Raw genomic sequence first — 25,657 nt, 5'->3', positions numbered from 1 at the left:
CTTCTTCAAACAGCCAGGTTTTGGATAACTTCCAAATGAGTTCTGGTGATGAATAAGCGCTTTTGCCCTGGAAAACTCTTCCTCCCCCTCCCTGTAGCAGCACAGTCCTCCAAGACTAATGGCCGCATTGCCGGGATTCCAGGCGAGCCACCTCGCCTTCCCTCCCCATCCCTCCCGTGCACCGTTGCCCGGGGCTGACGCAGCTTTTCTTTGGGACAGAGGTTTACCGGGGGCTATGGGTACCTCACCCCGGGCAGGAGGATGCTCCGCAAGCTCCCAGCCAAAAGCCGCTGCATGTTTTCTAACATCTCTCTTGGTGGGGCTGCACCTCTGGTCTTGTGGCTGGTGACCAGCTGGGGTCATGCTGAGTGCAGCTTCTTTTATAATTTGACTGAGGTCATCTTAGACAGGGTTGTGTTGCCTGATCCTTTCCTTTGTGGCAAACCAGGGGTTTCCCGTTGATGTTGGCGAGGGTGTGGGTATCCCAACAGCATCAAGACCAGTAACGCCTGCCCAGGGCTTTTCCATGACCCTCCAGGATGACTGAATGTCTCTCCCATAAGCAAACTCTGGCCATTAAGGAGGCATTTCAAAGGAGGCTCTCAGCCTCCCGTTTGCAGCGTCCCACTCTGCTGTTGCCCAGGCATGACACCAATGTACTTGCAGAAACTTTGCTAGTACTGGCTGATTTTTAAGGCTGTTGGTGTTTCCTGGGCCTTTTGGGCTCCAGCTCTCTGCCTTTCCTCTCATCTCCTTCACTTTTGTCTCTTTATTTTTATATTTTTTTTGCATCTGAGGTCTAAAAGGGTGACTCCCAGCTGAAGGAAGTGTCCAAGGACATAATCCAGGCCTTTAGAAAAAGCAGTCTTTAAACATCTACGTGCAACTTCCCCTGTAATGGGCATTGCATTAAGAGGCAGGGTAAAGCAGAATATCCATAGAGCAATATAGCTCTAATCATACAGAGGCTAAAAATGGGCAGGAAAACACTCCCAGGGAGTCGGTCCCCGCCACAAGTCCCAGCAGATAATTGGTTTTTTGTGGCATGCCTTGAACATTAATGTTAAGGGATATTTTGGACTGAGAACTGGGAACCGATCCCAGCGTGCCGTAGCCTTCATGAGAACTCCTGGCAAGCGCTCGCTGCTCTTGAACACAAAATATTTGCAAGTCCTGCTGAGCTGCCTTCCTGCGGGGAGGATGCCGGGCTGCGTGCGTGGATGCGTCCCTCTCTGCCGGGCTGGACGGGGCTCGACGAGCACCCAGCCCACGCGGTTCATTCACTGTAGGGTCGTGGAGCCGAACGCCGGAGGTTTTGTCTCTGAAATGCAATCTCCTTATGAAACAGGGTTTCTGCGGTGGGGGATCGGTTTTCCTGCTGCGACCTGCTAAATGGCGGGGTTTGATCTATGTGGTGGGCTGGGGAGCGGGCTGTGAGTGGGAAAAGGGGCACATGGCATGGACTTAGCAAGTGCCTCCTCTGTCCTCGCCCTGGTTGAGGTTCTGCTTTGGTGAAGAGATTTCTGCACTAAACATACTGGACTCACGCTTTGTATGAATTTGAAAGAAAAATGTGTGTCTAAATCCTAAGAACAGGCTCCTTGGTGCCTAAACCCCTTCTGAAAGTGGGTCTGGGGTTCTTCTGTCGTTGCTGAGGTGACTTCTTTCCCTTTCCTTTGGCTGTCCGCAAGTCTTCGGTGGCTCCGCAGAGAGGGAGAGCAGGTGCCTCTTCTCTGAGACAGGAAAAAATGACTCATCTTCAGGAGGGGTTGGAGCTGGGGAGGAATGCCCCACTTGGATGTTGGGAATTTTTTAAACCTGATCTGACACAAGGAACCCAGTTTTGGCCAGCGGTTGGATCCAAACAGAGGCTCTGTCTGAGGAACTGTCCCCGAGAGCATCCCTGGTTTTGCTCAGTGGAAAATTCATTAGAAACATGGTTGATGAATGAGGCTCTGTTACAACACAAACGTTCCAGAAAGCCCCAAAGCCCCGTTGGCTTATATAGGTTATACAGGATTTCATGATGCTACATGAACACCCAAGAGGGGCAAGGCGAGTGAGCAAGCTGGTGGGTGGTGCTGCCGGCACGTAGCTGCCGAGTGCGGCTCTGCGCAGCCTTTGCTGTTTTTCCTGTTACCCTTTTAGACTTCCTGAAGCGCTCGTTGCGGTGGCAGCAAGGGCAGTTCGGGCTGCAGGGCTTGTGAATGGGCACTCGGGTAAGGAACGGGAGGGCGGGCGAGCCTGGGCGGGCTGCGCACACGTAGCGCAGGCAGGTGTTGTGCTGCCTCCACCGCGGCCTCCGCCCGCGGCCTCCCTGCTCTTCCCATCCCAGGCTGCTCCCAGCAGCTCCTCCGATGCGTGGGGCGGGGGATCCATCCACTTTGTTTCTCACTTTGGGCTTTGACCTTATGCCTCCACAGTTTTGCTTTCAGATTCCAACCAACTTGGATACATTTTTTTTTTCCAGGCTTTTTTTTTCCCCCAAAGTTCCCTCATGTTAAGGGGAACAGCGTCTGGAGTATGAATTCTTTGCTTTCCCAAACTATTAGCTTCATATTGACTTAAGTACAAATATGCTCTCTGCAATCCAATGTAAAGCTCTGCGGAGCCAACAGCTCCTTCAAAACACTTTGCGGTGTTAAAATGAAGGGCCGGACCCTCGATGCTCGTGAGCAGCCACTCAAGCGCACGATCCCGGAGCTGCTGAACACAAGCCCAGTGTCGGAATAGGTCATCAGGGCTGCTTGTGTAGTTGCACTCACCAGCTGAGCGAGGCTGACGCATCAACTGGAACAGAGCATGAGACGTGAAGCCCCTTTTCCTCGAGGCGGTGGGCTCTGCGTCGCGCCGGGGGCTGCCTGGGGCCGTGTCAGCCTGGTTTGCTGATGGCAGGTTTGGGTTTCTGCGCTTGGCTGCTCTCGGCAGCGTCTGCCTCTGGCCCCGGCCGCGCTGAGCACGCTGGTCACATTACCCCAACCTTCTCACGTTACAGGGCTTTTTTTCACTGGAAGCTATAAAAAGCCTGTAGTGAAATTAAAACCACAACGTAGCTCCTGACTTTGCCGGAGGGATGTTTCTTTTCCTTTATAAATGGAGCGGAGGATGAGGAGAAGGGGTGTGTGCGGCGGTGCACAGAGTCCGTGTGTGTGCATAGGAAGGCTGCTGGGGCTGTGTCTGTCCATGTCTGACTCCCGCTTTCTCACCACCAACTCCCCAGGGAACCACATCTCCTTGCTTAGCAAAGTGCCAAAAGTTAGGCGAGACAAATCTGGACCACTGAGTCATTTAGGACCAAACTTCAAGTGGCACATAAACGGAGACCCTCAGAGGGACTCCAGGGTGGATATTCCCCAGCCGTGATTCCCTGGGCATGAGGCACTGCTGGTCCAGATTTGCCTGCATCTGCAGGATATTTATGGGCAGAAGGGACCCCTGCCTTTGTGGCACGGTTTGTCACAACTTCTGTAGCTCCTGATGCCTCCCTCTTTCCCCTCCCCTCTGCTCATGTTTGTCCATCGCGGAGGTAAGCGCAGATGCACGTGTTCGTGTGGAAGGCGACGCAGAGCCCTCGGGACTCCCCAGCCCCTGACTGTGAGAGCCCCCTGCCATGGTGAGCTGGGCTGGGGGCGGCAGGCACGCTATTAATAAGGCAGAGCATGTAAGGAAGAGGGAGGATGTGGAGTGAGGTTCGTTATTGGAAATAGCAATGGAGAATATAGGAATATACGTCATGTCTGCCAAAGAGTGGTGCGATGCCTTGCTGAGTCCCATGAATTCCCGCGTCTTTCAATTAGTGGCATCTCTTGGAAATGAGCCAAGAAAACCTGTGAAGTTGAATTGTTGGAAAAGTTTACTAGGATTTTTTTTTTTTTACACCTTTGGAAAATGTCAATTTCTTTAAATCTCTGTGACGTGGAAACATTTTTGTCCAGGTTTCTGAGTTTGAGTAGACTGTCAGAGAGGGAGGGATGGACCCCCAGACTGGCCCTGGGACAGGAGCTGCGCCCAGGCGTAGACAGCTCTGTGTCCTTTGAGCTGAGGTCTGCCATCCTCGCGAGATGTCCACACTGCCGTTAGCTGTTCCTGGGAGAAGGTGTGAAAAGGATGAAAGATGTCCCAGATTTTACAAAAAAAAAAAGCCCTGGAACAAAACCAACCCTGGGAACCTCCATTTGTTCCCACAAATTACTGTTTCTTAAGCTGTAAGAGCTGCAACACCATGAGATGTCCAGGCTCTGGAGAGAAAGACTCCTGGTCTACACTGCTGGGGAAAGATGGGGATTGCCCAAGTAGGAGAGTCTCCTGGACCAGCCTGGCTGGCTCATGGGTAACGCCCTGCCCCAAGGGGTGCTGCAGCATCCTCTCATCTTCTCGTTGTCTTGGCCTCTGCGTCTCTGTGGGCTGGCAGGACATGGAGGGGCTATGGCGGCACGTTTTTCTCACTTCTCCTTTGCAGACCCTCTTCGGTACCTCCTTTGCCCAGCTGTGACCTGTCGGTGGTGGCATGTATCCCTCCGCTCACCCGCTGCCCGGAGCACGCTGTACTTTGCTTGCACCTGTTGTTCCAGCTGTGTCCTGCCAGCACCACCCAAGGCACAGCGTTGTGAATCACCACCCGGCCCGTTGCGTGAATGAATTTAACCGTCGCCATCCATCGCAGGGAGAGGTGACCTTTGAGGAGGCTTTGTGGGTGCCCTGCGGGGAATGGCATGCCCTGCTGACACGCCGGCACGCGCTGTGCCTTCTGGCTTCGAACCCCTGGACACCTCCGGGAGCTCTTGCTGGCCCCGGCCTCTCCGTTCCCGTTGCTGCAAGCGTGGCAGAGGGAAACCTTGTGTCTGGTAGCGCAGAATTTATCTGTGCATCCTGCATGGGGCCAGGGCCAGCTGGGGCGAGAGATTTTGGTGCAAGCTGTCTGCTGGGAAATGCAGAACGCTGTGCATCTTGTGCGTTTCTGCACAGGCTTTTCACTCAGAAACAATTCCCAGCCTTGCTAAGCCATGTGTCTCTTTTCCACAGAAAGCTAGAAGTCTGCAGCAGAGATCTTGTGACAGTAATTTGCCTCCAGCTTGGCCGTGGTTACATCTTCTGACCACCACCAGCTGTAGTGCCATTGCTTGCTCCTGCATGAACCTGCCTTCAGGCCTGTCTCCTCTGTTAGCAAACACCACCACAGGCTGGAGGCCATTGGTCTGAAACTGGTCCCTAAACCAGAGGGAATGTGGGAAATTCAGGTGACAATCAGATGGAAATGACAGCAACCAAATGTTGAAGAAATATGGGTATCACTTGGTACAGCTGGGTTGTGCAGCAACGTGCTGCGTAGGACTGGCTGGGCTTCCAGATGGAAAACCTGGGTAATGCATGGGATGCAATAATTTATTTAGACAAAAAAACTGGTTCTTCAAGATGGACACGGGGAATAGGGTAGGTGCTGCCCACCTTTTTCTCCTTTTGTCTTGAAGCCAAAGGCTTCAAAGGCTGCTTCCACACAAGCTGAGCCCCTGGTTAGCAATAATGGCAGTTACAGCTCTTATAAAATACGGTATACCTGCACTCACATTCATGTATTTGATTTTTCTACTTCTAAAGAGGGGGACGAGAAGTGAATAACACGCACTATGAAAGCTCTTGTTTCTTGGTGAGTTTGGAGAGACTGGAAGACGTAACATGAATGCAAATGTGTGGCTTTTGATCGTAAGGCCAATCGGTGTGGATGCAGCCCTCGGAAAAGTCTGGGGTGGAAGTGAAAGGTACTCTCTTAATTTAAATACCAATGCTTTTCAGTTGCAATTTAGAGTTTGGAAAGAGTCTCTATTTTCAGTAGTCTGAAGGTGAGGACATTGTTGTCTCCAGGGTTGTGGGACTTCCAGTGGGCAGGTTGTGCTTCTGGGGCCGTTCTTGGTGCTGGAGAGATCCAACCTTCTCTGAGTCGTGTTTTTTCTTTCCATCCCATCGCTTTCAGGCTCTGTTTTTTGCTTAGGACTTGGCTGATCTGGGGAAGGGGTGTAGAGATGGGCAGAGAGGAGCTGAAGGACAGGGTCAGAGCCTCAGAAGGTGAGACCCACCTTCTTATTAGTGTCTTTTCACTTGTGGCACCCAAGGGCTTGTTGTCCCACTACGTTCCACAAAACTTTTCCATCTGGTTTCTCTTTCTTTTTTCCTATAAAAAGTTTTGAGGAGGTTGGATGGAAATATCCCAGCATGGTATGGGGGGTCTGGAGAAGCCCCCAGATGATTCCAGGGAGCTCCAAGTCGCAGGTGTTTGGAGAGCCATTACTGAACCAGTTCCTCAGCATGGAGCTAGGGGGAGGTACCGGCTTTCAGATGAGATAATATCAAACTCCTTGTGACCCTTAAAAATTCTAAGATGCTTTTTGCAAGAATAGAGGTGTTAAGACCATTTTTATGGCTAAAGGCTTGTACACCTTCCTAGTAATTTTGGTCCCAGCTATCGGCGTCCTGTTGCATTATAACGTTTGCCACTTCTTCCCCAGAGATGTCTGTGCTTTCTTTAGCATTGTGTGGTTGTTGCAGGAGAGATACTATATTCAGTACCTTTCAAGCAATTCAGGAGCCTTTGGGATGAGAGGCATTAATTATGTAAATGGCAGCGGTGGGGGATTTTCATGGACAGGAGCAAGTGATTCACTGAGGAGTTCCCTTCTGTATCTCCCACACGTGCTGCTCTGGTTCCTGCTCTGTCTTCCTTATGTCAAGTGAAAGGGTTGGTCTGACAGCAAAGAGGTTTGGAAAAAGAGCCGTCTTGGCGGGAACTCCTGCACTGGTGCAGGATGGAGGAGCCGTACCTGGCTCTGTGCTCTCTGCCCGGCCCGACTGGCAGGCAGGGAAGGCACGTCGTGGCAGCCAGAGATGCCTGTAGGCAACTCCTCCCAATCCTGTTGTGGCCCTCTGAGCAGATAAGGGCAAGCAGATGCAGAAGTGAGATGATTTTCTTGCCCCAAAACATGCTGTAAGTCCAGGATTCCCTCTAGAAATGCAAAATCTTTTGCTTTTGCCCCAGTGCAGCTTTGTTTTCATCTCTGCAGGAGAACAAGTGTTTAAAACCATTAGCACAAAGCATTTAGAAGATATCGCCATGAACTATAGAACTGACACTTAATACGTTAGTTCCATCATCCCACTGTTGAAACGAAAGCATCTCCAAACTGGTGTTGTATTGCTGTTATAACATTTGAGCCCCAGCTGCTCTGACCACCTTGCTCCTGCAGACAGCTAGTTTTGATGAGTGAGTGTTTCTCTGCAAGCGCTGGGATGCGAGGAAGTCACTCGAGTGTGCTGGCAGCGCGAAATGGACCACGAGCTCCCACGGGGGCTGCGCGGGTGTGGGATGCGCCGGGCTGGAGCACCGATGCTGGGGGAGGAGCTGCTGGAAGCGGGTGCGATGGGAGAGGTGGCCACAGCACGCTTGGCTGAGCGGGGGGGGGCAGCCCTGAAGACCACGACTCAATGTGCAGTCACCCTGGGACTCCCCCACCCTGGTATATTTTTGCTGTTATTTCCTCTTTCCCCTGGTAAAACTCATTTTCCTCCAGAAACTGGCATTTCACCACGCATGTGTTTCTAATCACATGCATGCGATGAGGAAGAAAACCAGAGGTGTTATGTGTGACTGCCTAATTCATGGGCCCCTTTTTTTTTTTTTTCCTGTGGGGCTGCTGCTCCACACCTAAGGCTTCTTGGCTTTAATTTCTGTCTTTCATGAATCAGGTCTCAGGGGAGGAAACTGTTGGATAATACAACCATTTGTTTTGGCAGTAGCCTGCGGGTGCCGGCCCTCCAGCCTTCCTGAATATGTACTCAGATGTGCACTGCTCAGCCCAAAGGGTCGGCAGGGCCTTGATCTTTAACCTTAATAAAAAGCCGGTCAAAATAACAATAAGCAAAGGAACGAGCTCGCTGGTGTTCACTGCGCTCTGCCAGCTCTGAAAAGCAGACAGGGACCAGCACCGAACTGCCTCCCCCAAGGGAGACCTTGTCTCCAAAGTTGGGGTTCCTCATGCCTCGAGGTCTACCACTGCCTAACCCCACAGCCAGGACGTGGTGTTTGGCCTCTGCTCAGGAGGGACCCTGTGCCCACGGGCTGCCTGCACCGCCTTGCGATGCCCGGAGAGGTGGGGGAGTCACCATCCCTGGCGGGGTTCAAAGAACATGTAGACGTGGCACTTCAGGGCATGGTTTAGGAGGCCTGGGGGGGTTGGGTCGGTGGTTGGACTTGATGATCCCAGAGGGCCTTCCCAACCTTAATGATTGTGTGATTCTATGCTGATCATTTCTTGGTAGCAAACAGAAAACACTGTAATTTGTCATGACCCCCAGTTCATTACAAAGCCGGGTCCTGTCTGTGTGGATAGGATCAAATCCTTTTGTAAGCAGTTGTCGTTGTTATTGATCTAAGTGCTGTTATCACAGCATCTGACAGCAGAAGCCTGTAACAGGGTCCTTTCCCCAACCCCTGACATTGTACGAGGCTGCCCCGTGACTTTGGGATGCCCAAGGACAACGAGCTGTAAGAGGAAAGTATTTCACCTACCCAACAATCTGAGAACGGAAATCTCCTCCAGAGAAACCCCACCTCTCCTAGCTTCCTCTGCCCTGCACACTGCAAAAATAACACACCGGAGCTTTATTAAAGACATTCAGGGTCCCCATCCTTAATCTTCTTGTAGCCCTTTGTGGGGTGGATGCGGCATCTCCCGCGCTCCTACCCCGCAGCACCAGCGGTGGGGGTCACAGGGACAACTCGCACTTGTTTCAAGAAGCAGAGCTCTGTCAGTACGAGCTGGGAGTCTCCCCGAGATGCTGCATGACTAGGGGCTTTTATAACACTGCTCACACCTCAAGACAGTCTTTTAGGGCTAATGAACTAAAGGTAAAATATTTAGGCGCTTCCTTCCCAGGCAGGGTGCCTGCAGGGAGCGCCCAGGCCCTGCGCTGCCCTGGCGCACGGGCGGCTCTGCGTGGGCTCATCCTCGCCGGGAGCGGCGGGTTGTGGCACGGGTCATGGTGCGGGAGAGCTCCCCCGGGAGCGCCGGCACCTTTGGTGCACGCCGTGCCCTCCCCTCGGCGTGCGCCGGCAGCGTCGCCGCGCTGGCTGCGGGAGGGGATGGCGTTGGTGCTCGGGCTCTGCCTCACTGTCCCAGTAAATCAATTTACGAAGCTGATACCCATAGATAAGGTTGCAATTATTTCCCCTCCCAAACCATTCGATCTGGGAGGTTTCCGTCGGGTTTGGGGTACCAAACCCATGGACGGCACGCGTGCTATTATTGCGCTGCTTTTGTACGGAGATGAAAATCGTTTGATTCAGCCTTTCCAAATAACGTTATTAGCGACAGAAAAGTCAGAGCTAGTTAAATGTAAATATTATTCCATTAGAAAACATTTTAATCAAAAATTATTTGGCGTGGATGGAGGAAAGCTGAAGAGATGTAAGGTTTAAGCCAGAAGGAAGCTCACAGTTTCTTTCTTCTTCCTTTGTGTGTTTTTTTTCCTGGCTTATTTATCTGTGAAGTTTTTGTAAAGGTGTTTTCACTGTGTTGTTTAAGATGCCTCCAGAAAGCCCTGGTGCGGTGCAGTTAGCTGAAAAAGCCTAGTATTCACTCTGAAGGTGTAAGGTTAAGCCCAAGGCAACTCTTCCAATTCTTATTAGATCCTTTTCTCCTCCCTGAGACCCAGACTGATGCTCACTGACAACCTCGGAGCTGAACACAATTTTGACAGAAACCATTGGTGCAAAATATGCAGAGTTCAGCAAGCTGCTTCTGAATCTGCGGCAGCTTTGGGACTGGGTTCCTCTTACTTCTGGGCTTGTCTCTGCCCCCGTTTGCATTTTGGTCAGCTGGAAAGGGCTTGCACAAAAATCTGCTTGCTGGCAGCGCAACGCCCACGGGCAGCTTCGGATAACATTGATTCAGATACTAATTGCAGGCGGCCTGCTGCAATTGCAGCCCTGTGGTGGACGGCAAAGTAGGGTGTAAGTGAATTAGGGAAAGCAAGAACATAATTAAATAAAGTTGATGGCACGACGAGATCCGATCTGCGTGAGTGGAGTTCTGGATACCAGCCTGCAGCCTGAGGCTGTGCTTTGGGTGCTGATCCCCGCCTTGTGAGCACACAAGAACCTACCTGAAAAACAAGGGTGCAAAAAGAAGTGTGCGTGTGTGTGCTATGGCCGTCACAGGCCATTTTCCTATAAGGGTAGTTTAATTCTTCCCCTAAACTGGGAAATCCCATTGCTGCATGACTGACTAGCTCCAGGCATGGATCGCCAACCTTACCTTTAGATGCCACACACTGTGTCAACACCTGAGACATGCCTACGGGGACGGAGTCATTCTTCTGCTTCCCGTACATCAGCAGTAGACAAAATTCCCTCCTTGACAACCATTTTAAGGTCAATGAGCTGCTTATGCCACACATGGGATTCAGTCGTGAGCCATAGCCACGACCCCAGGCAGCAGTGGGTGCTCAGGACCTGTTAAGGTCCCAAAGCCTGGGAAGGTCCAAACCCCTTCAAAATAACCTTCAGGTTCCTGGTGGTGATGGTGGTTGTTAAGCTTTGGGGCAGTGAAGGCTTTAAAGGCAGGTTAGAGACCACGGTGCTAAAGTGATGGTCTTATGTAGCTGGTCGAAATGCGGGTGATGTCTCTACAACTCTCTGCAACTGCCTGAAAGGGGCTGGAGTGAGGGGGGCTTGGTCTCTTCTCCCAAGTAACAAGCGATAGGACAAGGGGAAAAGGTCTCAGGCTGCGTCAGGGGAGGTTTAGGTTGGAGATGAGGAAAAATGCCTTCCCTGCCAGAGCGGTCAGGGATTGGCACAGGCTGCCCAGGGAGGGGGGGGAGTCACCGTCCCTGGGGGTGTTCAAAAAATGCGTAGACATGGCACTTCAGGGCATGATTTAGGAGACATGGTAGTGTTGGGTTGATGGTTGGACTTGATCCTAGAGGTCTTTTCCAACCTTAATGATTCTATGATTCTGTTTCAGTGCTGCAGCTGTGCCAGCAGGAGAAGGCTTTCCCTGCGTCAGAGGTGTGCTGGGCAGCATGCAGGGACTGCTTTCATTCTTCCAACCAAAGACCAGTGTTGGGGACTGCTTGACACAGCCCAGGTGATGCCCTCAGACATCCAGGTTGACCTCAGTGTCACCTTGGGTTGGCAGAGACCTTTCAGCCTATCTTTGTGCCACGAAGGGGCACATGAGTCACACAGGGACAGCCAGGGTGCGTGTCTGTGAGCATTCCTGAGGGCCCTGCCCTTGCCAACACCCTCCAGCTTTGTCTTACTTTGCCTGTGACACACTACAGTCATCCCTGGAAGAGGTCGTGGCTGGAAGCCAGGGTGACATCGGGCATTGCATGGGACGGCTGGGGAGGAGCTGTGAGCCCTGCTCCCTGTGCTCTGGCCCTGCTGACATCGTACGTCTGAGCACCTTGAAGATGTGCCTTTCAATGCACAACATGTCTGTGTTTGCTCTGGAGACAGAGATCTCTCTCTGGATAAAGCGGGACTCGTGCTGCTGATCTGCTGGAGGGCTGCTGCTGAGAAGGATGGGTGAAGAGTGACACTGAGCTTACCAGCGTCTGCATTTTCGGCTGGGTCGAGGGGGTGGATGCGTACTTGTCTGTGTGTGCATCAGAGGGGAGAGCGGCACAGGGGTTGCACCTCATGGTGGAAAAAAACCCCTTTTTTAGTAATACTCCAGGTAACTAGAAGCCAAATATGTGTCTTTTTAACCAGAGCCTCTTCAGTTATATTAGGAGTTTGGGCTTTATAATATTTTCCACTCTGAAGTGCATTTCTATGTGCTTTCCACTGGGGATTCCTTAATGCGCTCCAGACGACCTCTCTCCAGCCTCCTGAGGCAGGGCACTGCATCAGCAGCTCAGAAACCCCCTGGTCCTTTGCCTCATCTCACCTCTGCGAGCAGCTCTGCTTACACCAGAGGCTGGTTCTGCTGGGCACAGTGGGAGTCCCGCTGCGTTTGTCATCAAGTAGTGCACGGCAGGACTGGGACGTGCTACACCCATCAGATACAGCAGCGCGCTCTGCCCGTGGGAAGATGCTGCCTTATATGATCGTAGGATCACAGAATCATTAAGGTTGGAAAAGGCTTCTCGGATCATCAACTCCAACCGCCAACCCAACACCCCCAGGCCTCCTAAACCATGTCCTGAAGTGCCATGTCTACATGATCTTTGAACACCCCCAGGGACGGTGACCTTAAATGCATAGATAGAAGAATTATTTCTCATTTAGCCACCACAGAGCTGGATGCCTCACCCACGTTACCCTTCTGGACTAACTTTATAGTCACTAGAAGGAGACTGGTACCTCTATCCATTTCTTAGACACCTACCAGGTGTCTCCTGGTGGACACTACCAGAGTGGGAGAGGCTGGGGACTGGGCCTCCAACTGACACATGAGGCTTCACTGCAGGTGGCCCAAGGTAGGAGAGAGGAGCCCTAGTCTCCCAGCAAGGGCTGGCTAGGCAGGGCCCCATCCCTGTGGAGCTCCGTGCTGTCCCTCCCTCCCCACACGGCTGTGGATGCTCCCCCGCGCCTTGCCGCCACGTCCTCCGTGCATTCCCAGAGTTGTTTCGCTGGCAGAGGCAGCATCCCGAGCCTCCTTTCGGGATGCCATCCGTCACCCCGCCACTGGCCCGGGTGTCTCAGCAGGAGCGTGGGGCTGGAGGCTGGGACAAGGGATGCCTCTTCTTCTCTCGGGCCATGGGGCTCTGCAGGAATGCGCTAATTGCCGCTGGAACAAAAGCCGCTTCTGTGCGGCGCTGTGCACGGCTCTGCCGATCCTTCCCAGGCCCCGCGCGAACGCTCCCAGCGGTTTCTGCCCTGTGCTCTGCACACACTCCTAGCATATTTGAAAAGGACTCAGATTTATCTTTTCTTGTGCTGTTCTACTTAAAAAGCATATTTGGGGCATGCCAAGAGCTCGCCTGGAAAAAACATTTCCTCCTCCTCCTCTTCTTTTCAAATACAGAGAACTCAAATCACTCAGATCTACCGTGAATAATGCTACCTGAAATTTTTATGAGGTTTTCTTAATAAGTACACGATACTCCCCAGCTATTTACTGCTGTCATGTTTGCTAGGCTCCCTGGTGTCTGATGATTCCTTTGTGGTTTTTTTTTTAACCTGCATTTTATTGCTGAGGCGCAGTTATTTCCCTTATCTCTGTGCCAGCACGTTTGGGCGCGTCGCTGTGCCTCTCCTCCCTGCTCGTGGCCTGGTGGAGATCAGACGCAGCAGGTATGGCTGGGGGTGCCCTGAGTAATGGCACAAGCCCCCCACAGCCCTGTGCTGTGATTTCCCCAGGACCGTGGAGCGCTTCAGCAGCCTCTTTTAATCCCCCAACACCACTGCTCAGGGATGCAGAGAGCACTTTAGTAGCAGCTTTCTGGAGATAAAGGATGCAAAAAGAGCGGTCAGGGCAATGCAAGGGCTTTTCCCAGGGAAAAAGAGCACAATCGTGTGTGGGCTGTGGCAAGGAGGACGGTTTAAGTCACCCTGGGAAGTTTGTGCCAAGCACGTTGGATGTGGGTCCCTTCGCAAACACTCGGATTTTTGCACTGTGGTTCAAAAAGTAGAAGGCTTTGGTTGTAGAAAGCCACATAAATGGAAATAAAGTGAGTGCGTGCAGGAACCGGAGAGCTGCCCGTGGGTACGTGGTCTGGGGGTTCGGCTGGTGCACCCAGGCCTGCAGGGCTGCTGAGAGGGGCCGTGGTGTGCAGGCAGGGGCGCCTCTGGGGAGGGGGCTGTGCTCGGGCAGCAGGGGTAATCTTCGTGATATGGGCGAGCCCTCTCTGTGCCCGACCCACCATCCTGGGGCTCGCAGAGTCCCTTAGGTGCTACTTCAGCTACTAAGAGCCGCCTGTGCGCAGAGATGGGCCGCTGGGGTTTGAACGCGGGAGTCTGGCGTAAATCTCTCACGGGGGTCCACGTCACCGGGATGTGTGTCCTCGTGGCGGGGAGGGGGGAGGGACGGACCGGGTGATGCATTCTTGTTTCTATGTTTAAAAATCCACCAAGGCGGGGGCCAGGCAGCTGCGCGTGGGGAGAGCTCTGCTGGAAATGTTCGTGTGCCGTTCCTGCGGAGCAGGTGGGGAGCTCAGCTGGGGCGAAACTCCTCTCTGCACAAGAGGCAAAAGTGACATTGGCTCTGGCATTGCTGCCAAGCCCTCACGGTGTGTTCTGTGCGGACGCCGGCACTTTATGAGCCCTCAGAATAAGCTGTCTCCAGTCCCAAGATTAGGCTTTATTGCAGGTGGGGCTCATAGCAACGCCTCTGGCTGTGTTTGCCTAACAATGCCCATCATGTTTTTATTTGATTATAATCTTGCCGAAGTGTGGCCATTAGCTTTTACATTTTTCATGCTCTGTGTCAGCTCCCTCTTCTCTTTATGGAAGCTTTCCAGGGAAGGGTTTCCCCGTTGGGAAGAGCAGGGCCGGGGCACTGCCCCTCGTACACCCGACCACATCGCCTCTCAGCAAGCTCCCTGGCACCACAGTGTGCGGCCCTGACTGTGTCCGGCTGAAGCTCTGTGCCAATGTTTCTGTTTTCATAGGTCGCTTACAAAACCCCCTGGGCATTGCTCCCCTCACCCAGTTAAGAGCCGTGCCTGAGTCTGCAGTGCCACCGCCTCGGCGTTGCAGCCCCGCTGGGGCTGCGCTCCTGGATGCTGTGGGGGACGCAGGCATCTTTCTGCGTGCGGAAAGGCAGAGGCTGCTTTTATCCTGCCTTTGCTGCAAAATGTGATTTTCCTAGAGGCAGTGCAGGATGGGGCCTTGCCTCGTACTCCGTCCTTGTCTCCATTTTCAGGCTGGCTGGTCAGCAAGCTAACCTATGCGGGCAACGTGTCCCTTTGAGCTGGCACAGTGCTGCCCCATTTGGGCTAAACCCAAATTAACCCAACCTTGGAGAGTGGCTCCCGGTTCTCTTTTCCCTAGGATTAACACAGGAATGTCTGGAATAAGCTACAGAAAACCAAACTCATGCTTAGTTACTGAAAAAGCTGAAGATTTAGCTGCAGACTGAGAAGGAAAATCTCCCACGGCTGGGGAAGGGGCAGCGCAGCCACGCCGGTGGGATGGATGACTGGGTTGTATGGCAGGGCTGTTCCTGGAAGGCACCAGCCTGGCCTGGCTTCACTCAACGTGACCCTGGCAAATGCAGCCTGATGTAATATATTTTTCTCTTTTTAAAGTGGAATGTTGGATTTCGCTATCAGGGAGCTTTACAAACAGCCGAGGCTGACAGAGGGACACCAGGAGAGCGTGTAGCCTGTGGGCTGGTGAGAGGGTCCCAATGCGGTGTTTCTGCTGAGCTCTGCACTGCTGCTGCCTGGCTGGTTCGGTGATGCTCGGCACGGGGCTCAGGGGCCTGGCATCCTCCGGCAAAATGCCCCCGGCATAGCTCAGGGGAGGGTGCGGAGCTGCCTGTGGCTTTCCCCATCCCGCGCACCGGCTGTCGTACGGGTGCTTTTGGAAACGTCATCCTTGGTTTTTATGGGAAGTTGGTCTTCTCCTTGCGGATCAGTCCCATGTTGTGGTCATGGGCGATGGGCTGCCAGGGGTGACATACCCTTGAAAGGCAGCTTGTTTTGGAGGTGGTGAAAAAAGGTAGCTCTCTGAGTGCCAAATATCAATAGTTGTGGGAGGAAAAGAGCATTTTTGTTGTTGCAAAATGGCCTGAAATGCGTAGGTTGCTGCGGGGTGTTAGGGCCCTCATGGGGAGAGGGCAGGGGCAGAAAGACCCGCACTGCCCTGCAGAAACGAGCCCCAAGGGCCCACCTGAGCCCTGGAGAAGACACCAAGATACTGGTACCCCCGAAAGATTTGCCTTTCCCTCTTGTCCATGGGGTGTTTCCACCAAAACAGGGGTTACTACTGAAAACACTTAGAAGATAGAGAGACCACTGAGCACCGGGTGCTGTAAAGCAAACAAAAATGGCATTTTCAGTCACTGCAACTAATTAGTCACAGCCCTGCTCCATTCGGAGGTGGCTTTCATCATCTTCTGTATCCTCAGGATCCCAACGTGCAGCACATCCCCTCACTGACCGCACGCTTTCTGCACTCCCTTGTTTTTTTCCCTTGTCTCCGTGTTAAATCAAAGTATTCAAAAGACCCTGTGGTGTGTATATCTGCCTGTATATCTACAGATCCATATTTCTCATCACATTCCAACACACTCAAGGCCTATTGCCTGTTTTGTGGAGATTTTGCCCGTCAAACCTAGCAGAAATTAGTTATTCAATCCAAAGTAGCCCATGGAGAAGTGAACAGGGATGAAATTGCTCTGAGCCTCTCAGCAGTCTTTTTGTGCCAACTTTCAGGATTGGAGTATTGGGTTGGAAAAATGTGGTCTCAGTTTCTGTCTTTGTTGCTTATCTGTTGGCACAGCGTGTTAGCATCAGCAAATAAAAGGTGGGTGCGAGTGTTTTGGGGATGAGTAGGATGGGAGTATCTCAGTTATTAAAGCCACTGAAAAATTATTCTCAGTATAACTTTCCATATGAAAAAAGCAGGTTAATTGAACTTGAACCATGTAGTAGAAATGTGCTGATTCCAACAACATTTTCCAGCAGCAAAAAAGAAGTTGAAATGTTTTGTTTGGACAGCATCAGAAGTCCAGCAGAAGCAGAACGTGTCTGTTCTGTCACTTAATCTCATGCAATATAGGCTGTGAATTTCAATATTATATTGTCTTCATAGATCGTGTAATTCTATGTGCATGTAGTGCATAATTTAAGAAATGCATAGGAATGCAAGGAATAATGAAAAGAGTCAGTGAAGTGAAACATTGTAATGGCCCTAAATTGATTGCTGGGAGGAAACGTTGTTTCTTGGCAAACACAAGAATTCTAGCTTTTTATGTGGAATCAGAATCAATCTCTCCCTTAATGTCAGGATTTCCCAGTAATGGAAATTGCAGCTCCCAGCCAGCTCTGCTCAGGATGTAGTCTGTGTTAATTCTTCACTGGAGTCAGATATAATAGGAGATAACTTAGAGGAAATCTGGGATAACACCACTCCTTTAAAGTCACGCCACATCCCCAGGCTGGCCGGGGCCACGGAGCGAAGGAGGATGCCCGGCTCGCAGTGCCTGGGGATGGACAGGCTCCTCCGCCGGCCGGCCGTGGTCTGCGGTGGAGGGGGCGGCGGGTGCCTCGGGTGCTGCGGGGCTGGAGGCCGCCGTAGCTCGGTGTGTGTCCGCAGAGACCCAGTCTGAACGCTACCAAACCCTGACGTGGGCCGAAGAGCCCAACTCTCGTCGTGGCTCTTGGCTCTGCCTTGCAAAGGTCCAGCCGGCGGCTGCTAAAGCAATAACGGGGCGGCTGCTGCCAGAAGCCAGAATCAGCTTTTGTTTGCTTTGTTTAGCAAAACACTGAAATCCTTAGAGAGCGCGCGCGTGTACGAGCGAGGTAGCAGCGGTCTGTGCTGGTGTGCAGGGGGAACCCCCAGGGAAGATGTGCGTGGTGGTTCCTCTCCTCAGCTGCACGCTGTCCAGTGATGGGGAGCACGCAGGGGGCACCCACAGCATCAGGGTCACTGGGTGTCTCCAGCACCCGATGAGAAAGGGGCAGTGGCAAGAATTTATTTTCAAGGTTTCCAGAAAAATTGCTGCATTGGCATTGCTGTTGGAAAGGGAAAACGTGGGAGAGGGTAGAAGTGCGAGCCCGGGGCCGCCCTGGTACTGCACAGTGCCAGGAAGCCCCCGCTGCCGCGTTACGGGGGATCGGAGGAGGCTTCCGCGGAGGAAACACGGCAGCTCGATACAGCCTCTGTGCAAACAGAGCTGCTTCCTTGGTCCAAAGCTTGCTGCCTTCGAGCTCCTACCATGTAATTTTATCTGGCTATTTGGAAGGAAGGTTTTGCTACCAGTTAATTTGACTTTATGGTGAGCGCTGAGATGTTTGGGTTTGTTCCTTTCAAGCCCCCAGATCCTGGAGTCTTGTGGCTACGTCAGCTTCTCAGCTGCTGTATAAAACCAGCAACCTTTCCAGGTCCTTGGGAAAACAGACTTGAAAGGCAAGGTGAATGCATATTATTGTATACAGTTTTCCAGAAATCTTATTGCATTGTTACCTGTGAAAAGCCACATCTATTTTGGCATTTAAGACACATTTGAACACCTACCATCCAGCCCTGGGGCAACCTGTAGCCCTGGGGGAAACCTGCATAAGGGAGGAAATGTGCATTTCGTCCTCGGTTTGAGCTTTGCGTGTTGTTATGTAGAAGGAACAGAATGGCCTTATTGCCCCAGGATGGGGCAGGAGAACCCGGAGGCGGCGGTGCCTGAGCCTGGGACAGCGTCGTCCGGCCTGGAGGCAAAAGCAGTCGGTGGGACTCTTTCCTCCAGCCTCCTGCCTGATCTCTGCAGGGGGCAGGGGACCCGTGCCGGAGCAGCAAACACTGCCCTAAAGCCAAGAGATGTCCCCAGGGTCTGCTCCCAGCTCCGCCTTGGAGCTGCGGCTGTCAGATTCACCCACTCACAAGGAATTCCTGGTCCAGGAGTGATAACTGCACAAGAACTTTTCTGATAATTCCATAACAAACTTGTATTCACCTTGAAAAAGATAGCATCTTTTGCATCAGCGGTACCTTCCCAAAGATATTTCAAGGAGGAAAACAACTTTGGGTTTCTAATAAAGGTCTTCAACATCAGCAGAGCAGGTTGTATTTTAATTTTTCTTCTCCACAAAAGTTTCCATTGTGTCCAAAAGCCTTCTTCTGTCAAAAAAGGGTTTTGTTGGAAAATATTTGACTAAATCTACTCGAAGCTGATACAAAGTGCTGCCAAGAAAGAGGGAATGAAAAAACCCCGTGGCAGCTACTCGGCACTTTAAAGGAAATATCGCCTGACTTCCCAGAACCTCAGGAGGTGGTTGGGTGGTGCCCGCGGCTCCTGGTACATCACAGCCCCCAGTAAATGTTAAGCTAACAAATCTGCCTCACTCAGCAGCCAGAATATAGCCTTCAAACTGGGGTGAAGCTTTCTAAATGTCTTTTGACGTGTTTTCTTTAAAGGAAGGAAGGATCTTAATTCCAGCATTCCAACCCAAAATAGATGTCTCTAAGAATAGTCCTTCTCCGTCGCAGGGCAGGATGCCGTCAGGAGGAAAAAGGGTTGGGGGAGACGAGAAGTGCTTTCCCTAAATAACCGAAGCGATGGGTTTCAACTCTGAGCGTGGGTGATCGCCCCCGGAGCATCGAAGCCCATTGAGGCGGCTCAGAGCTGCCGACGGCCCCTTGGACCGAGGGCCAGCGTGGCTCGCTGGCTCCCTGGGTCGATGGAGCCGGTTCCTTAGAGACCTGCTGGCCATCCTGCAGCGGGCGCGCGTTGGCGTCCTCCACGCCGCTGCCGTCGGAGCCCCCTGCGCGGCTGGGGAGGGTGCGCACCCGCAGGGCTGCAGCCTGGAGCAAGGCGAGGATGCCTCAGCTGAGCTCAGTGTGTCCCGGCAGAGAGGAGCAAAGGCGTCCCGTGGGAAAAATGAGGTCGGGTGGCTTGACCTACTGAAGTCTCTTCCACCGTGAGTTATCCTATGATGAAGCGTTACCAAGCTGGAAGGCTTCTGTGCGTGGCTGTGCATGGCTGGGGTAGGGAGGACTCTTGTTCCCATCTCTTTCGGTTTAAAAAGTGTAATGCTGGAGTACCCCAGGTCCCATGAAGTTCTACCAGAGATTGGATGGGTGGAGTCTGTAGTCCCACTCCCTTTCCTCTAGAAAGTATAGATTTGCACCATTCGAACAGTTTTAATATTCCCCTTTTGGGGTCACATTTTCTATGCAAATATGAGGTCTAGGGAGGAACCTCGGAGCAAGAGATGAGTTTCTCATATAGCCTTACGACCCCAGGAATTGTCGCTTTAAGAAAAGTACTAATTTTCATGGAACTCATGACGAAACAATAAAAACTGACAGCACAGGCAGGTCCTTCCACCCTCATTTCCTTCCTTCCTTCCAGTGCTGGCAGCAGAATTGAAATCTCACAAGTTATAAACACCCTCAGATGCTGAGAGCTTGACATCTCCTGGAGGTACAAGCTGCATCTTCCCAGTTCCTATATACGGTAGCTGTTCCTTGTACATCCCTCCCAGAGCCGTGCTTGAAGCTTTTCTCTGTGCGACATCGGTGTTGCGTTTGGATTGAGCTTTTCCCCAGAAGTCAATAACCAGACTCAGGTGACACTCAACACTAGCATCATCCCATGTTTTTCAGGAGTACGTATCAGACCTTAAATATCATGATATCGGCTTTACAGAATTGCATCTTTAGTTTAAAACCAACATTTCGGAGGCTGCCATGTGCCTGGCGGAGGGCGTTGTTTGCCCTAGTTCAGGTCTACAGGGCGAGTGTCTCCATGTGAGCTGGTTGTGCAGGCTGCCTTGGCGCTCAGTGGACAGAACCAGGTGATTTTGGGGCAGAATCCCTCCCTGCTGTGATGGTATTAAGTCTATAAGAAAGTGAATGAACTGCCTCTGCTTTTATAGCCCAGCTTTACAACTGAGATGATTTATGTATTCAGGTGGGTTGAAAAATGCTGGCCTAAACCCAGGCAAAACCCGCTGGGTTTGGCCAATTACTCACTTTGTATTTTGGGCCCTTCTGAAATAAAACTCAAGGTGGGTGTAACGAAACCACAAAAACCCAAATCTGAAAGATAGCTTGCCCAAAACCATGAAAAGTCCCCAGGAGCTGAACCTCATACTCCGGAAGGAGGGAAAAATAATAAGATGGAAAAATGGGAGCTCCACCAGGCTGCAAACCTGAAACCCTTCAGCACTTGGTTGCAAAAAGTCAAGCCAAGGAGCTGAGCTCCTGCCAAAATTTCTGCTGCGGGAAGGGCTGGTCCAGCCCGAGCTGCCTCCTTCCTGCTGCTCGCGCACACCGAGGAATAAACCCTCCGCAGAGATGAGGAGAGACCACTTCCACTGAGGTACGGCTTCAGACACACCTCCGCCAGGCCACGCTGCGTGCCGGCCAGCGGAGGAGGTCCCCCTTCACCCGAGGGTCCTGGTCCCCCCTCCACGAGGATGCAACGGTCTCATTTTAGTGACACCAATGGCCTTTTGGGGCATCTTTGTTCAGGGTGCCGGTGACGAGCTGACGCAAGCTGGGGTTTGCTGTGCCAAAGGAATATGGACTAGTCTTGAAGCAGCCAAAGGGTTTTGATCCATGTGATGCTCCTGCCCTTGTTTTCAGACCCAGCTGCTGAAGTGTGTTCGGGAAAACAAGGACGTGGTCCTTATTTCCTTTGATATCCACCCCCTTCTTTTCGGTTTTTGTTTTTCTTTTTTTTAATTATCTCCAGGAGATCCATCAGTTTTACCTCCTTACGTCTCCCTTGCAGATCACCCAGAAGATAAAAAACCCAAGGCCATCGCCTGTGGTCGGAGGGAGCAGAGCTGCGCGGCAGCAGGGTGGCCATGGCACATACGCCCAATTCTCACTGTCACCAAGCCATCCACCATTTATTTTGCCCCTGCTCTGAGCCCAGGTTTATTTCACCAAAGCCTCTGTTGTACTCAGGAATCTCTCTGCTTTCCTGAGCTCCTGAAAAGCATCCCTCCTTGCCCCCAGGTGGGATAATGCGGTGCTCATGGTCTGCAGCCTCGCACAAGCTCATCTGCAGGCAGAGCTGTAGCCTGCAGAGCAAGAGAGAAATTATTTATTTCCCAGTATTTTCACCTTTCCTCCTTATATTTTGTCCCTGAAAGCGGGCGTGAAGGGCTTCTCCACAGCAAAGCACGTGGCCCCGCACTCCTGCGCTGGGTTTTTATAGCTACTTGGCTCAGGATAAACATTTTTTTTTGCCCTAGCCTGGAAGTCTCTTTTTAAGGAGCTGCTGCCTGTAGCTCCAGCCCCGGCAGATATTGCTGCTAGGTCGGCATCGCTGAGAAACCCCCGCTGGTCTTGCTGCGCTCTGACGAGCAGTGGCCCCACTGAAAGCCCTGGGTTTTGTTGCTGGTTTCACAAGTGTGGCTGGTCTTCGTAGGTGCGTTGGCGTCTGTAGCTGCTAGTGGTTGCAGACGGTCAGGGCAAGCGCGTCACAAAGTCGTTTCTCAGCAAAGGGTGGGAAAACGCAAATTTCCTGGCATACTTTTCCAGCTTTCATGATTTATTGCAAATCTCTTCTGGTTATTATTTGCTTCTTTATCTGGTTTTATCAATTTTCATTGTTCTAAGGTGAAAAAAGGGTGTTGTGTGTTGATTTATATCGCTGACGGGCGAAGGTAGATCGTGTTCTGCCTCGGGCTTACCAGCACCAGGGCTCCTCCTGCCCACCCTCAGGTTCATTTGTGTGATGAGTTTCTGGGTGCAGGACATCTCTGTCCAACTCTTTCCTTCTGATGGCTGTTGGTGACACTGGGGAAGCCCAGCCTGGTGCTCCGGTCACAGGAAAAGCTGGTGTGGAGTGGGTGCGACACAGCAAGCAAGAGGCTGCAGGAGGCTCTTCTTAACGTCAGTTATCCATGTCTTGCTACTCGGAGAGACTTGTATCTCTGTTAGTGTTGCAGAAAGCACTAAGAAAGCATGAACTAAATGCTTTCAGGCAGAAAGCTTTTATGTGCCTTTTGTTTAAATACAGGTTAAGAAAAAACATATGGTTGAAGAGCAGAATGGGTGATGTTGACCACACAGCCAGTATGTGTTGGGTGGGGGATGAGTTCCCGCTTGCAAGTGCCTGTTTAGTTGAGCAGCGAGCGCTGAAGGACCTGTGCAGCAGGTACACTGCTGAGCCTCCAGAACCAGAATCGGGGCCTGTCCCCGTGAGGATACCCTCACGATTCTACCATGGAGTGAGATACCTGGGCACAGCTTCCCCCGTTGTCCTTGGGGAGGTACCTGGAGGAAGGGGCCTTGGGGTCGCTGTAGGTCTTTTCATGCACCAGCCAGTTGTCCGAAGGAATTTACCCGGGGGCAAACCCCTGGGGGGGGGTTGTGCAGAGCCCTCTGCAGCTGCAGCGGGACAAATCATACCGTGCACCCCCAGACCGACAGAGTGGTGGCTTTGGGGAATTTGTGGCGATAAGGAGTCCCGTCCTCGGGTTGGTGGTACCTGTGTGCAAAGCACGTGGGGAGGCTGCTCATTCCCCGACTGCTCTTCGCCCCCTCCGCGTCCCAGGACTAACGCAAAGCGTTTGTGCCTTGTATTAGAATTGTGTAAGGCAAGATGCAGGAAGAAGCCATGGGATTGGGAGAAAAACTGAGGGGCTGGTACATCCCTTTTGGGGATGCTGGTGAAAATCCCAGCTGTCAAATCAAACCCGAAACCAAAATGGCCTGTAGGTACCTTTTGGAGCAAACCCTTATGAGGGTTCAGCGTGCAGAGACCTCAGCGACTTTCATCCTCTTACCTGTTAGCCTGAGCAACATTCACCTCTCCAAAACGTGCCAGAATTAACCGTTTTCTGAAGGCTGCTCAGGGTACAAAGGAAAAACCTTTTGCTTAAACTCCTTGAAAATATTTGCCACTTGCAGGGGAAGAAACCCATCGATTCAACCCTGCTTTTCCATTTCCTTTAGCAGGCACCGCTACTCCATCTGGCAAAGTGGGCCACAGTGTTCCAAGGATAAAAATTACATGTAATATGAGATAAAGTACCAGGCAAAATATTTACGTAATGAAATCTTAATGATGGTTCTAAAGGTCTGCGGCAGGGCATGGCAGAAAAGAAATGCTCCTCTCGCAGGCTTGTCACAGCGGGGACAGATGCACAACGAACGACACTTGCAGGGGTAGGAAAAAGGGGGTTTTTATTAGGAAATTTGATCTGCCCTTTCTAGCAAAAAAAAACAACCTACCAAGGGATATCAAGTAATTGACAGGATCTAATCTGATCGCAGCTGTCTTAATTATTTGTCAGCTTTACATGGAAATGGTTTCCCTTTGTTTTGAAGTAGTAAACATCCTCCGTAATCCTCAAAGCCCAGCGGCTGCTGATGTATGGAAACCAGAGAGCGATGCTGACCTAAACCACGGCCGGCCCTGCGCGTCACAGGCTGCAGCTGGGAGTGCATCCAAATTCATCCCATACTTCGCTGGCGGATCCATCTCTGGCATCCTGGCTTGGGCTGGGACAGCTATAAGGGCCACTCACAAATCTGGTAAGAAAGCCAAATTTTCTGAAAGGAAAAGACGGTTCAGATTCAGGCTCCAATTCCAGCCTAACATTTAACCAAGTGAGGTTCGCTGCTTGGTTGTCCTTATCCAGCAACTAGACGTAGTTGGAGATTTTCATATCGCATATCGAAATGGCTCTTAAATACTTTATGCTTATCAGAGCTCTCAGCAGCCACAGCTGATAAAAGGAAGTTTAGTCTGGAGTTAGACAGTCCCTTGAGTGATCCTGAATAATAAGCGTCATTGAACTGTGGAATTATCACAGAATCCCACAGAATCCCAGCATCCCAGGCTGGAAGGGACCTCAGGGATCATCTAGCCCAACCTTTCTAGGCAGAGCACAGCCTAGACAAGACGGCCCAGCACCCTGTCCAGATGACTCTTGAAGGTGCCCAACGTGGCCGAGCCAACCCCTTCCCTGGGGAGATTATTCCAGTGGTGACTGTCCTCACTGTGAAAAATGTCCCTCTCGTGTCCAACGGGAATCTCCCCAAGAGCAACTTGTGTCCATCCCCCGCGTCCTCTCCATGGGACTCCGTGTAAAAAGGGAGTCTCCATCTTCTTTGTAGCTGCCCCGTAAGTACTGGTACCTGGGGATGAGATCCCCTCTGAGCCTCCTTTGCTCAAGGCTGAACAAACCCAGCTCTCCCAGCCCATCCTTGTACAGCAGCTTCCCAGTCCTTGGATCATCCTGGTGGCCCTTCTCTGGGCCCCTTCCAGCCTGGCCACATCCCTTTTGTACAGCGGGGACCAGAACTGCACACAGCGCTCCAGGGGTGGCCTGACCAGCGCTGAGTAGAGCGGGATGATGACCCCTTTCTCTCTGCTGGCGATGCCTCATTCTTAGCAGAAGTAACTGTAGATGATCTCTTTGCAGAAGTTTTAAACTTGGTCAGGCACAGTCTGGGTGGTGTTCCGAAATGAACTGCAGTCACACGCGCGCAGCGTGTTTTGTGTGTGCGTTAGGGTCAGACCAGCCGAGGCCGCCTGCATTTTGGAGAGTTCAAGCAAAAGCAACTGGTATGTAAACTGCCGTGTTTTGGCTGCAGCCTTCTGAGGTCCCCATGGCAGAGGTATGGGGCTGGAGCAGAGCAGGTGAAGAGCAATTCAGAGCCTGAACAGCCGGTTGTATCCTAAGCCCAATGAGGGAGAGGGCACGGGAGAAAGGATGGGGTGAGACTGGGCACCTTCTCCCCCTGGCCTGGGGGGAGTCAGCTCGCTGCACACCCATGTCTCACCTTGTTTAGTGGGAGTATTTTTCCCCTGAGCGGGCTGTATTTTTCCCGACCTGGCTGTACCGTGTGCATCACAGCGGAGCCTTGCCCACGGCTGCTGCTGCTGAAACAGAACAGATGCGCTCCGGGAGCTGGAAGGCTGCGTCAGGCGGTTCCCCGACACTGCCCAGCAGGTTTGCTGCAACCATTGCTGCAAGGAGCATTAATGCAAGGTGCGTTGAAAGGTGTGTGGCCAGCAGGGCGAGGGAGGTT

At 52.0% G+C, this 25,657-nt stretch overlaps 1 protein-coding gene across 2 annotated transcripts in view; it reads left to right on the top strand.

The window, feature by feature from the left end:
- TEKT3 (tektin 3) overlaps positions 1-25,657 on the top strand; it is an 85,288-nt gene that overhangs the window by 41,624 nt on the left and 18,007 nt on the right. Inside the window, exon 1 of one of the 2 annotated variants that reach the window (XM_064467266.1) lies at positions 19,155-19,642. The exons of the other annotated variant lie outside the window; for it this stretch is intronic. The gene's annotated coding sequence lies outside the window, so the exon portion shown is untranslated. Of the gene's footprint in view, positions 1-19,154; positions 19,643-25,657 lie in introns of those variants that run through there. 2 annotated transcript variants of the gene reach the window in all.

The sequence above is a fragment of the Phalacrocorax carbo genome, chromosome 16, assembly GCF_963921805.1.
Source record: "Phalacrocorax carbo chromosome 16, bPhaCar2.1, whole genome shotgun sequence".
Lineage (NCBI taxonomy): Eukaryota > Metazoa > Chordata > Aves > Suliformes > Phalacrocoracidae > Phalacrocorax > Phalacrocorax carbo.
Note: the sequence above shows the minus strand (reverse complement) of the source record. Positions and strands in the feature narration are given on the sequence as shown.